This window comes from Ornithorhynchus anatinus, chromosome 6 (assembly GCF_004115215.2).
Source record: "Ornithorhynchus anatinus isolate Pmale09 chromosome 6, mOrnAna1.pri.v4, whole genome shotgun sequence".
In the NCBI taxonomy this organism is placed as follows: domain Eukaryota; kingdom Metazoa; phylum Chordata; class Mammalia; order Monotremata; family Ornithorhynchidae; genus Ornithorhynchus; species Ornithorhynchus anatinus.
This window is the reverse complement of record NC_041733.1, coordinates 27,721,853-27,737,561: the sequence shown is the minus strand read 5'-3', so window position 1 is coordinate 27,737,561 and position 15,709 is coordinate 27,721,853. Positions and strand designations below refer to the sequence as shown.

The 15,709-nt window shown below is 41.6% G+C and overlaps 1 protein-coding gene across 1 annotated transcript in view; it reads right to left on the bottom strand.

The window, feature by feature from the left end:
• Window positions 1–15,709, bottom strand: part of IL1RAPL2 (interleukin 1 receptor accessory protein like 2) — a 667,749-nt gene that overhangs the window by 639,953 nt on the left and 12,087 nt on the right. The window lies entirely within an intron of this gene.

The following is a 15,709-nucleotide window of genomic DNA, read 5'->3' as shown; positions in this document are numbered from 1 at the left end:
CCAGCAATACAGAAAGTGTCAATACTCCAAGAAGCAGATAAAATAGGGGATTCCCTGAAAATTTTTCCAGCAGTTATCCCTGTCTTCCCATCCTATGTTCCCAGCCCCCTCCCTGGGGTCCCTCACTTCTCCCTTACTACTCTGCCATAACATTCTACCAAAATCACCAAGCTCCAGGCAGCTACATGTCAAATAATCCCATCTCCCAGAAATGTTCAATTGCAGTAACAATGCCTTAAAATCTCATCACATCAATGAACAAAAGTCTCAGAGAAAAGGATCACTAAGTTCCACATGCAGCACCTCACATTTGTTTAAATACTAAAAAAGTATCTTAAGAAGTATATGGAATCTTACATTTAAATTCAAGTTCATTGCATTGTCTTTCTCCTGGAGTAATTTTACAACCAACTTACCATTGTATGAAGTGTACAAGGCCATGTATAAGCTCTTATGATAGCAATTATGCTTCCATTCAATTATATCAAAATTACCACTCATATTTTCTTAAAGATTTTTTATTCCTTCTGAGCCTATAAATATGTAATGCTTCTTACCAGTGAATTCCATATTCCTGTGAGCATTTTATGTCTATTGATTCCCCAGGGTTTGCATGAGAGCAAGCCAAAAGGATATGTGAAGAATTATAAAAAGTGAAGGCTGTGTGACAATGGTTAATGAAGGAATTAGTATTCATTTTTTCTTAACCTCTCCTTAGAGTACCAAATCCTACTTTAAATAGGACCATCTTGACAAGAGAGTTAGAAAAACGTAATTGAACTAAATCTTTTGACAGATAATTGCAATGATGATGTTATGCTAGAATGGTTTTCAAATGTAGCTCTGCAAATTACTTTCTCTACTCTCTTCAGCTACTAAAGCACTAGGTATCTCAGAAACTTCCGTCATAAGGATTTTTTTTTTTTAGTAGCTAGACCATAAACTATGGGCTCTACAGAAACCAATTAGTCTTCTGACCCTACCATATGCTCCAAAAGGAAACTCCAGTTAGGTCACTGGGGCTTTTGGTTTGTTTCCTCCCAAATAGTTAGTATGGAACTTTAGATTAAGTAGGTGCTCAATATATACTATTAATCATTAGTGAGTCACCACAAGAAATCAAGTAATTTATCCATGTTATCTAATCCCAAGCATCAGAATAATATTCATTAATAGTTTAAAATTTGGAAAACTATCATGTTTACTAGCTTTTAGCTCATAACTGGTTTGAGATCAACACATCATCCTTATGCAACAGATGGGAAAACTAAAGCTCAAAGACCCTAAATACCTTTTTCAGCAGCCTAGCACATTCTAGGCAAAACAAGAATCTTTCAACCAATCAATGGTATTTGAATGCTTAGTATATGCAGAACCCAATAAGCGCTTGGGAGAGTACAACATAATTGGTAGACATTTTCTCTGCCCACAGTCTTGAGGAGGAAACAACTTTAACCACAGGTATGTACATAAATGCTGTGGGGCTGAAGGTGGAGTGAATAAAAGATACAAATCCCAGTACAAGGGTGACACAGAAGAAAGAGGAAACTGGGGTTACTTAGGCTGTAAACTTGTTATGGGCAGGGAATATGACTGCTAATTCTGTTGTACTGTAATCTTCCCAAGCGCTTAGTAGAGCTGATAGGGGAAATGAGGCTGTGTCTGGGAAGTCCTTTTGGAGGAGATATGAAGTGGCTTGGAAGACTTTGAAGTTGAAAGCAGTGGTCTGTCACATGTAAAGGAAGAACTTTTTGTAATCTCAAAAACCACCAGAACCTGACAAGTTCACCAAATGATTAAAGCTAAATGTTTTAGTAAGGCTCTGTTCAGAAGATTGAACAGTGTGTGACAGTGATAAATATAATAAAAAGTGTTTCTAGGTGTGTTAACCCAAGACAATGAAATTTTCTTTTGATGATGGAACACTTCTAATTTGGACATGTACTGGTTCAGCAAGGTCCAGTCCAGAATTTTAAATACAAACTCATATAGCAAACTCACAAAATGTGTGTAATCATGACTGAAGTTACTGCAAAAATTGATTTACAGAAGACACTTAACATAGTAGTTTCCCTCATCTATAAAAGAGGACTAGCAAAGATAATCAAATACAAACTGCACTCCAGAGGATATTTTGAGAGCTTGGTCAAATGTTTATGTTGAATGAACTTAGCAAATGTTTGCAAAGTGTTTAGAAATTGAAAAGTGCTAACTGCTAAGCATTATGAATGCTTGTTCAGAAAATGAAAGCAACTGAAAAACAGGTGTGAAGTTCTAATCACCCTGGAAGTTCTTTTTCTAGTCAAGAAAGGAGAGAATAGAGTTTAGTAAAGTTACCATCTTCTATATTTTCCCTTTGCAAAGTGCTTTCACAACAGAATCTATCTGTACATTTTGAATGCATTCAAATTCAGGATAAGCCCTGTAAGTGAGAGAGACCATTTACTTCAGTACACTTGAGTTGAGGACTTTCGTTTAGCATACTTTCTTTGCAATGAAAGGATAGGAAGGCACCTGCTTTATAAATTGCTCAAACACAAAGAAAATCATTTTCTCAGTCTAAACTAAGTCCATGAAACCTCTTTGCACCTGGAATCACACTCTGAGTCAATGTGGACTAGAATTATTTTTATTCAGCCCAATCCCTTTGGTCGGTCCAGTTTTGGCACAGCCTCTAGGGTATTAATACTATTAGTCCAAAGAAGCCCAGTTGGTAGGGTCCATTCTGGGGCCAAGTGGGGTTCCCAACTGCCTTCAGTGGCCCTAGGAAAGATAGATCTGTCCAATATCCTTTGGGTTAATCCTAGAATGGCTATAAGGTTGCATGGTTTATGGAGAGAACATGAGATTGGGAGTGAGGAGACATCATGCTCTAGTCCTCTTCCACTGGCCTGTTGTATGACCTTGGGCAAGTCACAACTCCCCTGTGCCTCTGGTTCCTCATATGTAAAATGGAAATGATAGCCCTGCTCTCCCTCCCTCAGATTGAGAGTCCCTTGCAGAACAAGGACTGTGGGCAATCTGATTATCTTGACGCTACCCCAGCACTTAGTACATAGTGAGCTCTTAATAAGTGCTCTGACGGTCCAGTTATCTACTTATTTGTTCCCAGTCCACATGCATTTTTATTTTGAGGGCCCAGCCACCGTCCATAATGGCTTCTGTCACCAAGTTCTTGGGATTCTAAAGTGGTAGCTGTATCTGCCACGGTAGCTCTAAAACAAGTGGACTAGGGGAGGGGTCAAGAGTCCCCGTGGAAAAACCTTATCCATTTGAGAAGTCTCAGACTTGCACCAAATAATGTCACATAGTTCTGTCACATTATGTTTGGCATAACATGTGAGTTCAGTGTCTGTGTGTCTGGTATCCAGGTTACACAGGACCATCAGCAGCCACACTGGTCACAACTGACCTACCCTGGGGTGGTCCTAGAAGCAATCCAAACACACCCAAGCATTTGTCCCTCTCCCCCTGTAGACTGTAAACTCCTTGGATGCAAGGATCACATCTACCATCTCTAGCATATTGGATTTTCCCAACACTTAACATAGTGCTCTGCACATAGTAAGTGCTCAATAAATGCCATCAATTGATGGATTTCAGATCCCTATTGAGCCATGGTTAGACCCAACTCCAAGGATGTGGTAGGCAAGACCTCTTTCTGGGCCAAGGCTGAAACAGTTTCTGGGTGAGAAGTGGAGCCCAGGGGGAAATTGACCTCGGAGATCAAGAGCTAGGAGCAAGGTCTGGCAGACAAGAATTTCGGGGCCTTGGCTAGAAACTTACCCAACAACATATGAAACATGGCTTCCAGATACTGCAGAATTAATAACAAAAGATCACAGCTTTTCACTCTCAGCAACGTGGCAGGCTGCCATCACTAGATTTACTTGTAGCTACTGTCTTGAGAAGCTATTGTTAAGGGAATAGCTGATTCAGTGAGGGCAAGCTGAAGAGAAAAATTCAGAGTCTCCATACCTAATTTCAGAGAGAGAGAGAGAGATCTCTTTCTACACCTGAGGATGATGACTCAGTGCATTACCAAAAAGGTATATTTTGTAAACGATTTGCAGGGGGATCTTTAGGCAGGAAACCACTGTTATCTGCACTAATCAAACTAAAGCAAATGGAAAGATTAATGGTCAGTGGCTGCTGAGAGAAGATGGATAAAAATAACTGCTTACTAAGTGAAGTAACTGGTGGCCACTGGAGCCCACCATGACACGTGAGCTAAATTAAAGCAGATTACACTTTTTCCACCTTAAATCAGGACAAATTAACGTCGCCCTCTGCTGACTGACAGCAAGATTACAACTCCAGTAGAAGAGAACCAAATATCTTGCAGAAAAAAATTGATTTATGAAATAGAACCTGGACTGCAAAACATTAATTTTATTCTTTTTCCAAAGATTGAAGTGCATTTTCAATTAATATTGGGCAATCCAGAATAATAATTTTGATGTATAACAAGTCAATGGTATTTGAGCAGAGGACTGTGCTAAGTACTTGGGAAAAGTTCAATACAGTTGGTAGGTGGGATCCCTGCCCACAAGAAGCTTACATCTTCAGGGGTAGACAGGCATAAAATAAATTACAGATAAGGGAAATAGAGTATAAGGATTTGTATGCAAGGATTTAGGGGCTGGAGTAAGTATCAAAGTGCTTAAGGGGTACACAGCCAAATGTATAGTTGACTTGGGTAGGGGAATGGGTTGGGGAAATGAGGACTTAATCAGAAAAGATCTTTGGAGATGTGATTTTTAGGAGAGTTTTGAAGGTAGAGAGATTGGTGGTCTGTCAGGTATTAAGGAGGGGGGAATTTCAAGCCCAAGGGAGGACGCATGCAAGGGGAGAGATAAAGGTATAGAGAATAGACTGGTGTTAGAGGAACGGAGTATGTGAGTTTGGTTGTAGCAGATCACTGAGGTAAGGAAGTAGGGTCCAAGCTAAATGAGTGTGCTGTCTTACACTTTTCTTATGAAATTCAACACTTCTGTGACAATATTAAATTGTTAAGCCTCACAATAGCTAGGCTAGGGCAGTGGGTTGGGGGGTGTCCATGACTTTGCAATATGAAAGGCAAGATTTAAAAAAAAAGATTTTGCTAAGGACATATGGCAAGTCACTACAAGAAATGTAACTGATTTCTGGGCCTGCAATCTCCAGGTCAACCCATCTCTCCATGAGAAGAAAGGAAAGATGGAGTGAGCGCTGGCTGGGCCAATATGAAGCTACAAGCAGCTACAGTTCTTGGAGGGCAGTTAAATATGGGGATACTATTACAGAATTCTTGCATGTAATCCTCTACTCATGCTCAATCACTACTATTTATTGAGCACTTATTGTGTGCAGAGCCCCGTACTAAGAGCTTGGGAAAAAACAATATAATTGGGCTATTCAAAGCCTTAAGGTCCCACCTCCTACCAGAGGCCTTCCCAGATTAAGCCCTCTTTTCCCCGGCTCCCTCTCCCTTCTATGTCTCTGCACCTGCATCTGACAACTTTGGGCATTTGAGAATCGCTCCATACTTAATCCCCCAGCATTAGAGAAGCAGTGTAGCTCATTGGAAAGATCACGGGCTTGGGAGTCAGAGGTCATAGGTTCTCATCCCAGCTCCACCACTTTGCTGTGTGACCTTGAGCAAGCCACTTAACTTCTATGGGCCTCAGTTACCTCATCTGTAAAATGGGGATTAAGACTCAGCCCCATGCGGGACAACCTGCTTACCTTGTATCTACCTCAGTGCTAGAACAGTGCTTGGCATATAGGAAGTGCTTAAATACCATTATGTACACAGCTATAAATTATTACAAATTTTTCATTTATATTAATATCTGCCTCTCTCTAGGCTGTAAGTTAATTGTGGGCAGGGAATGTTTTTGCCAACTCCAGTGTACTGTACTATCCCAAGGGCAAAGTACCACTGTGGTCTGCATATAGCAGGTGTTCAACAAATACCACTGATTGATTAATAATAATAATAATAATGTTGGTATTTGTTAAGCGCTTACTATGTGCCGAGCACTGTTCTAAGCGCTGGGGTAAACACAGGGGAATCAGGTTGTCCCACGTGGGGCTCACACTTAATCCCCATTTTACAGATGAGGGAACTGAGGCACAGAGAAGTTAAGTGACTTGCCCACAGTCACACAGCTGACAAGTGGCAGAGCTGGGATTTGAACTCATGAGCCCTGACTCCAAAGCCCGTGCTCTTTCCACTGCGCCACGCTGATTGATTGTGATTTGCCTTCCAGAAATCAGCAACTAATAAATATGCTGCAAAAAGGAGGTCTGAATCCTGACACAAAATCATCTTAAACTAGGATTCTTTCCACTTGTCCTCAATATTCATTTCAAAAACTGGACTAACCCCCAAAAATGTATTTGTTTTAACCCAAATACATTTTAACACAAACTTCCTCAACTCAATGCTTTTAATCCATAACCCAATGCATATTTTTATTCTTCCTACTAGAATTAGAAGTACACCTTTCTTTAAAAAGAGAATATGGGATTTGTTCAGGTATGAGACTACAATCTGTAATTATCTTTTATCCTTACAGTTACTGCTTCTTTTTTCTTAGAGATTATCTTAAATTCACAAGCCAACTACAGAATATTTGGGATCTGGTTAACATTAAATTTTAAGTAAAAAACTAACCCAAGGGATTTGGACTGCAAAGCTTGAAAGAAATAATCACCAACCAAAAGAGGTTGTGCCTGGATCTCAAAGGACTGAGTCCTAGGGTGTTTGATCAGAGGCCCAGGACCACTAAGTGGCACAAAATGGGAACAAAACTATCCCAAGCTCTCCTCCCCATCATCTTTAAGAAGTACTTATCTTGATTTATTCAACTCAACCCCAGCAGAAAGAGCAACCTCAGACCTGAGACCACAGGACTTGGTCCCTGAAGTGGAGAAGTTTACACTCAGGGCATCCAGGGCTTCATGGCTACCTGACTCCCTGACCAGCAGCCCACAGTCCAAGGGAGCAGAAAGGTGGTTTGGGCAATAGAACTTTTCCTTGGACAGCACTAGTCTTGTAGTTGGCACCAAGCCAAAGCTGCCAGCTTAGGCAGTGGCACAGCTTTGACACCACATCAGGTAGTAGACTAGTGATACAGTCTAATGAAAATAATTTCCATAGAACACTAGGACAAATGTGATCCACAAATCGACAAATCCACTGCCCCCCAAACCCAAGACATCCCATACCTACATGAGGCCTCCTTTTTTTCCACTCCTCCAGCCTCCCTTCCACCATCCCATGCAGTGAGCCAAAAGAGAAGCAGTGTTGCCTAGTAGATAGAGCACAGGCATGCAAGTCAGAAGGACTAGGGTTCGAAACCCAGCACCACACTTAAGTCATTTAACTTCTCTGTGACTCAGTTACTATATTTGTAAAATGGGGATGTATACTAGGAACCCCCTGTGGGACACGGATTGTGTCCGACCCGATTAGCTTTGCATCTACCCCAGTGCTTATTACAGTGCCCGGCACATAGTAAAAGCTCAACAAATATCATTAAAAAGAAAGTTCCCATAACCCCAGGACAGCTCATTTCCAGAGAGGCAAGTCTTCTATACCCAACATCTTCTCTCAGTACAAATCAAGTACTGAGTGTTAATTATAGAATACATAAAATGGGCTCTAAGCACTTTTTGCATTAAATTTACTTAATTTTCTAGACAAAGTTCCTTGTGGAAAAGGAATATGTCTACCAACTCTCCCAAGTGCTTAGCACAGTAAGTGCTCAATAAATCTTATCAGTGCTATTTATTGAGGGCTTACTATGTTCAGAGCACTGTACTAAGCACTTGGGAGAAGGATACAACATAATAAAGGAGGTAGACATTCACATATGTTTCTACTTTTGAGCTTATATTAAACCATTGAGATTGCTTTATTAATCCTATTTACAATGAGCTACTCAAGTCATGTACTTTTAGATTCCATATTTGTCTTTGTTCCATCTAGCAAACCAGGGGCCAAGTAATGGATTGCTTTTAGGTGGCTTGAGGAGCTTTAATTGACAGAGTTTCTCAAAGGAATGAACAGAGGTATTTTTACATGGAACAAGTACTGTATTTGGTACCAGGATCACTTGAATGAGGATTGTGGCGTTCAGACAAGGTCAATCACTTTGGGGGTCCCCACCTTACTGGGTCCACCTCAAAGCCAGCTATCACAATCCTTTAACAGCAGTAGACCTGCCTGATTGACACATTAAATTCCAAGGCCTTCTGGGTTCTACCTGTGCCCCACTGCTACCTCGAGACCTAAGGTACAGTTCCCAAGAACCAAGCCAGCTAGCAGTGACATGAGGCAGGGTTCCAGTAAGTAGCAATTATCCAACAGGTATACAAGTTCTGCACTAGACTCTAGATTGTGAGCTCATTGTGGGCTGGCAATGTGTCCACCAACTCTGTTGTATTGTACTCTCCCAAAGCATTTAGTACAGTGCTGTGCACACAATAAGCTCTCAATAAACACCTCAAGGAGCTCTATTTCTATTGTTTGTTCCTAAACTGCAAGTACAATGCTCTACACATAAGCCTTTGGTCAATAATGGGTACTGATGAAGACACCTGTATTCCCCATGCTGAATTACTGTAATAGTATTTGTATTAAATTTATTAGCTTTTGTGTTGAATATTGTTGGAGCTGGTAAGAAAAATCTTCAGTCTTGAACTTTCTTCATCCTACTTGGATTTTCCCCCACTAAGACCTAGCCATTGTATGTTTTCCCTTTTCACATTCCTTCCAAAATAACCAGACTGTGGGGAAAAAAAAAATCCCAGATGTGGAATAGTAGAAGAAGAGTAAGTTCCTTCAGGATAGGGATCTGATTTTTATAAATTCTGGTAAAAGGGGAAGTGCTGTGAGCACAGGAATATCAGTGGATAATGAGATGCCACTTAAATAAAAATCATTCATTTCCATATTTCCACACCCAGATCCAGGCTTTTGTGTAATAAATTACTGAACAGTAAGATTGCCAATGTTTCTATTTGAAACTCACCTACTTTTATCTTTTTATTTTTTCCAGGAGCAAAACCTGATTTATTAACACTCTGGAGACTTTACAGCTCCTGGTTTCTCTGCAATTGCGAAGATGTACAAGGTATTCATTAAAGTAAGGCCCAACCTCTTTGGTTGTTTTCCTTTGTCAAGTTGTGTTTCTCAGACATCTCTGGGAAATAAATTACTTGTTTTCCACATAAAGCATGAACTGACAACACTAATTCTTTTGTCTTTTAGCTTGGTGATACAGATAATGATTTATGTTCCACTGTCCTTGATGTTATTTCCCACTTTTCTCAGGCTTTTAATTTTAATGAGGATTTCCATCATCCAGTACCCCTCATTTGGTTCCAACAAACCTAGGCTTCAGATCATCGAAAGGTTTATACTCTATGTCTCAGCTAATTTCCTAAAACCCAGCTTCCTGCTAGGACACCATGCAAACACACTTCTGATCAAGGCCCTTCTTTCAACACACACCTGAAACTTTACAACATGAAAACAAAGTATTTTTTATAAATCAAACAATAGTCACAGGGCACCCAGGGAAGGCTAACAATATCCCTCGGCAAACCCCCTTGGCAGGAGCCTCCCATGTTTCTCAAAATGACACTCTGGGAGCACTACGATTTCCTACTTGCCCATTTCACCATGAGTCTTGAACATTTTGACCCACAATGAGTATGAAGAAAAGTTTTTTGGTAGGGGGAATTTTTGGTTGTTTGCCTTTGATATGCTTTCCAATATATGGTGTAAAGTCTATTCAGAGATAGCTAGGGAGGCCACTGATGGCCCTCCCTAATTCCAGACAAGGATATAAAGTCATGCCAATGGCACAGGGTGACGGAATAACCTTAGGGACTCTATTTTATGGATATTGGTGGACTAGACTCTGAGCCCATTTCTAGACTTTTAGCCCACTGTTGGGTAGGGATTATCTCTGTGGCCAAATTGTACTTTCCGAGCATTTAGTACAGTGCTCTGCACACAATAGGCATTCAATAAGTACAACTGAATGAATGAATGTGATCCTAGAGCACTCTCAGAGAAGGACTCCCCAACTCCACACTTACTTCAGAGTCTTTGCATTCCCCTACCAAGATTGTGCGAACTCCGGTGCAGTGGCCAAGTGGGAAACTCACGGGAAGGAGCCGTGGTGAAGAGAGACACTCAGCACCAAGGACATCCTTTTCCACACTGCTACCATAGAGTGGACAGGCCAGCTAAAAACCAGCCAGTTCGGGATAAGAGAGACAACTGGCCATTTTAGGGAGAGCAAAAGAGCAAGGCAGAATGTGCTCTCGTCCCAGGGTTTGCTCAGGAAAATGCTTCTTGCAGTGGTTTAACTATTGGTTGAATTTTTTCCCCCCTCATTTCAAGAGAGATCACCTATTCTCCATTTACACTCATTTTCTTGGAGCACTCATTCGCTCCCATGACTTCAACTATCATTTCTATGTGGATGACACCCAAATTTGTAACTCCTCCCCCGTTCTCTCTCCCTCTTTCCAGGCTCGCATCTCCTCCTGCATTCTGGACATCTCTATTTGGAAGTCCTCCTGCCACCTAAAACTCAACATGTCCAAGACAGAGCTCCTTATCTTCCCTCCCAAACCCTGTCCACTCCCTAACTTCCCTTCACTGTGAATGGCACAACCATCCTTCCCATCTCACAAGCCCCACAATCTTGGTGCCATCCTTGATTCTGCTCTCTTATTCACCCCACATATCCAATCGGTCACCAAAGTCTGCTAGTCTCCTCTTCACAACAATCACCAAGATCTGCCCTTTCTGCTCCATCCAAACCACTACCATGTTAGTATAAGCACTCATCCTATCCATCTGGATTACTGCATCAGCATCCTTTCAGACTTCCCAACCTCCTGTCTCTCCTCACTTCAGTCCATACTTCACTCTGCTGCCCGGATTATCTTCCTATAGATATGTTCTGGGCATATCACCCCACTCCTCAAAAACCTCCAGGGGTCGCCTATCAACCTCCGAATCAAATAAAAACTCCCCACTATTGGCTTTACAGCTATCCATCACATTGCCCCTTCTTACCTCACCTCCCTTCTCTTTCTACTGCCCACCTAGTACACTCCGCTCCTCTTCTGCTCACCTCCTCAGTCCCCCACTCACACCTATCCCGCCATCGACCCCTGGCCCATATTCTACCACTGTCCTGGAATGCCCTCCCTCCTCACGTCTGCCAAACTAACTCTCTTCCCCTCTTCAAAGCCCTACTGAGAGCTCACCTCCTCCAGGAGGCCTTCCCAGACTGAGGCCCCATCCCTCTGTTCCCCCTCCCCTCCTCTCCCCACCCTCTGCTCTTCCCCCTTCCCCTCCCCTCAGCACTGAGCTCATTTGTATATATTACCCTATTTTGTTAATGAGGTGTATATTTCCTTGATTCTATTTATCTTGATGACGTTGTCTTGTTTTTGTTTTGTTCTGTTTTGCTTTGCTGTCTGTCTCCCCCGTTTAGACTGTGAGCCTGTCCCTGGGCAGGGACTGTATCTGTTGCCGAACTGTACATTCCAAGTGTAGTACAGTGCTCTGCACATAGTAAGCGCTCAACAAATACTAGTGAATGAATCCACTACGCCATGCTGCTTCATAGATGCTCTGCCTTGAACACAACGTGGTAAAATACACATTCATTTTTCCTTCTAAACGTACTTCACCTAACTTTCCCATCTTTTTTGCTAAATCACTCTCCTCCCTGTTCCAATCACAGTGGTATCTGAACACTTACTGAGTGTAGAGCACGGTGCTTGGAAAAGTAAAATACAACAGAATTGGTAGACACTCTCTCTACCCACAAGGAACCTGCAATTTAGTAAATTCCAGAAGTTCCTAAGATTAGTGCCATCTCTGATTCACAACCCTGCCCATCTGTCTTCAACAATATATCCCAGATCTGCCCTACATCTTCATCCTTATGGCCACCACTCTAGTCCAACTTCATTTATCCTTTTTGGAAAAGATGGCTTTTTAGAACATGGTTTGATTGATTTGAGTGGGGAAGGGATTCCATTATCTGGGAAGGATGTGTCCGATGGCATGGAGATGGGAGACTTGAGAGCCAAGTACTATGAAAATCATAGAAATAGAGTAGACTGGGGCCTGGTGGGGGTGAGACTGGAAATCCAAGGGTGAGGAACCAGGGTGAAGGGGACTTTGCAGAAGCAGGAATCTGAAAGACAATTGCTTCACACTAACTTGGGCTGCCAAGAATCCCTAAGAACCAATAAATACCTTTGAAGAATTCCACCTCCTCCAGCACCCAGCTAAGGTCCCCAAGGTTGAATACAGGGAGAGTTGCCCTGGTGTAAGTGGGCAAAATTTGCCCTGAGTGGGAAAAGATTTAATTATCCCGACCACTGATCGTATTTATTGAGCACTCATATGCAAAAGCACAGTATAGGCACTTGGGGAAACAAAAATGGAGGCCACCTCTGCTCTAGAGAAGCTTACAAAACTTGACAAGTATACAGTAGTTAAGTGTTTTACCTCTGCTCCAATTACCACCACCCCCCAACCACCCCTACATTTAGGTGGATGTAAATTCCCTCAGGCCCTCCAAGTATTTAGTACTAAATGGAGATCCACTGCTCTTTCCAAAGGGCCCAAATCATCTGTATTTCCTCAATGTCCACTGTGGGCAGAGCATTTGTGGTACTAGGTGCTGAGGAGTTGGGGAGAACAGGCAATAAGAGGCGAACACAAGGTCCCTGCCCCCGAGGAAACAGCTGACTCACGCAACAAGTCCAGGTCAATTTATCCAGGTGAGCTCCTTTCTTCTATCACACTACAAAGATGATCACAAGTCTAGATTTTGAAAAAGTGATATTTATTTGGGATCTCCAGGGCTATAAATAAGATGCACTCTTCTACCCTCTTAATGCATACACAAAATCATATTGCAGATAAGGGAACTATACTTCATAATTTAAAGGTGGCTAGGCTTCTGTTTTGATATTATCATAAAGAAATTACTTTTGTTCACAGTGTTATCTGACCTTCATGCAGAAACTGATTAAAATGTTTTCTCCTGCCAAAACAGACACCTGTAAATTAAAGTTAAAATGAAATATATGGCATCACATCCACTGTATCGCAAGCTCCCTCTTAGAAAAACCAAATCACCACAAACTGGAGAGATCTGGAAGGACTCATTTCTTTTTACAAAATCAACACAATGGCTTTTTACACCAAAGATATATCATCCATGACAGTATGTTGTCACTTCCAGGGTCAGCCTCAGCATTAGGGCAGTGAGTGTTCGATATAGCTTATTTGAAAATAATACTGGTACGAGGTTGACTCATGACTTTCAGCCAGGACAAATGTTGGAAGTAAAACAATCTAAAAAAGTGCTAGATATATAGTTGTTGGGTTTTTTTGTGGGGGGGTGGGGGAGAGGGGAGGTTTGTTATTTGTTAACCAATCACTATACTAAATGCTGGGATAAATAAAAGATACTCAGGTTGATGAAAGTCCCGGCCCCAAATGGGGCTCACAGTCTAAGTAGGAGGGAGTAGGATTTAATCTCCATGTTACAGATGAAGAAACTGAGGCACAGACAAGTTAAGTGACTTACCCAAGTGTCACAGCAGACAAGTGGAACTGGGAACATATCCCAGGTCCTCTGACATCCTTCCAGGCCCATGTTCTTTCCACTAGGCCACACGGCTTCCCTTGCACTCCCAGCTAAATTGGGAGTGGTCTAAGGAAATGAATGAGATTGGGTTTTCACTTTTCTCATATCACATCTATCACAAAGGAAAATTTGGGAAGACACTTGGAAATCAGTGTGGCCTAGGGGAAAGAGCCCAGACCTGGGAGTCAGAGAACCTGGGTTAAAATCCCAGTTCTGCCAGTTGTCTGCTGTGTGATTTTAGGAAAGTCACTTGACTTCTCTGTGCATCAGTTTTCTCATCTATAAAATGGGGATTCAAAACCTACTACTTAGAATGTGACCTCTATGTGGAAAGGGGAAAGTGACCAACCCTATTATCTTCTATCCAAATGCTTAGAATAATGCTTAGCACATAGTATTATTATTATCATTATTATGGTATTTAAGTGCTATCTATGTGCCAAGCACTGTACTAGGAGCTGGGGTGGATACAAGCAAACAGGTTGGACACTGACCTGTCCCACATGGGTCTCATACTCTTGATCCTCATTTTACAAATGAGGTAACAGGCACAGAGAAGTAAAGTGTCTTGCCCAAGATCACACAGCAGACAAGTGGCAGAGTCAGGATTAGAACCCATGACTTCTGACTCCCAGGCCCGTGCTTTATCCATTATGCCATGGATAATAAGCACTTAAATCCACTATTTTTATTTAGAGACAGTAGGCAATGGGAAGAGACCCTTAGCAATGAATAGGATCATGCAGAAAAGTAATCTTATCCAGATGTGTTGCAGAACGTTAACCGTATGAGTTGCTTTTGAGCAGTCAGATGCCAGTGTACTCATCATCCATGTATTCATAGGCTTCAGGGAAAGTATGTAAAAGGAGGCCTCAAGTAAAGGAGCAAATAATACAGCTAATATCTGATGTAGAAATCCAGTCCCTGCCTCTAGAAGAGTGGCTAAGTCACCACGGCATTTGGATGGCATTTTTTGGAGAACTCCAGAGTCAGCGACTCCACAACCCTCTTAGTAATGTCCTAGTGATTTACCACCCTGTGAGTCAACTTCTTCCTGAACTCAAAAAATTGTTTCCTCGAGGTGTACACCTTTGTAGTACAGAGTTAAAGGCAGATATTCCTAATGTGACAATATAAATCTGCAGTCGCACTGATATTCCTCTTGTTCATACCTATTGCTTCCCCTTGTTAATATGGCCTCATTCAGGAATTTAAATCAGATTTTAAATTAAATTGTATTTAAATTAAATACAACTTGTAAGCCCCAAAGCCATATTTGATATTTCCTGGTACTTTAGCTTTACTACGCTGTTGCAAGTTGGTTGATTGTTCTGGAATCTTCACCAGTGTCAATGCTGACCTAGGCTATGTGCTTATGAGGGTGATCTTTTGCCAATCCTCAGGTAATCTGGCCTCCTTGAGGCCATTGATAATAAGTTAGTAGCCCTACTAATTTCCCATGCCCTGCTACAAAAAGTTAAAAACCCCAGATGTATTTAAGGTAAACGTTAATAATTCCCTACTTTTCTTGGCCTTCAAGTTTTCCATCACAACTTGATCAAGTGTTCATGTTATGCTTTTTGTAAAGCAAAAAGCTAAAAAAGTTAACAACTTTGATTTATCTGTATTTAAATCTGCTTTCCTTCATTATGGAGAGCTGATATAAAAGTTGACATTTTCTTGATCTTTTTGCCTATCAAATTTATCTGGTACACATATTTTATGCTAGTGCCACATCTACTTTGCCTTTAGCTTCTTTATTTTTCACAATTTTGTTTTTCTTCTGCTCCCCTCTAGTGAATTTGCCTTCTTTCTACTTTCTCAAGTGCCTCATTGCCTTTCAGATTTACAGAAGTTTAATTACTCTTCTCTTTGTTACACAACCTGTCACCATCGCACCGTGACACAGGCCAGAGGTGGGACTTCTCAAGAAAAATACGGTACGTGCAGATGCCTGCAAGCTGGATTTGCAAATTGGGGCCAGCATTATGAAGCGCTGCTGGAGTCAGGGTCAAAGT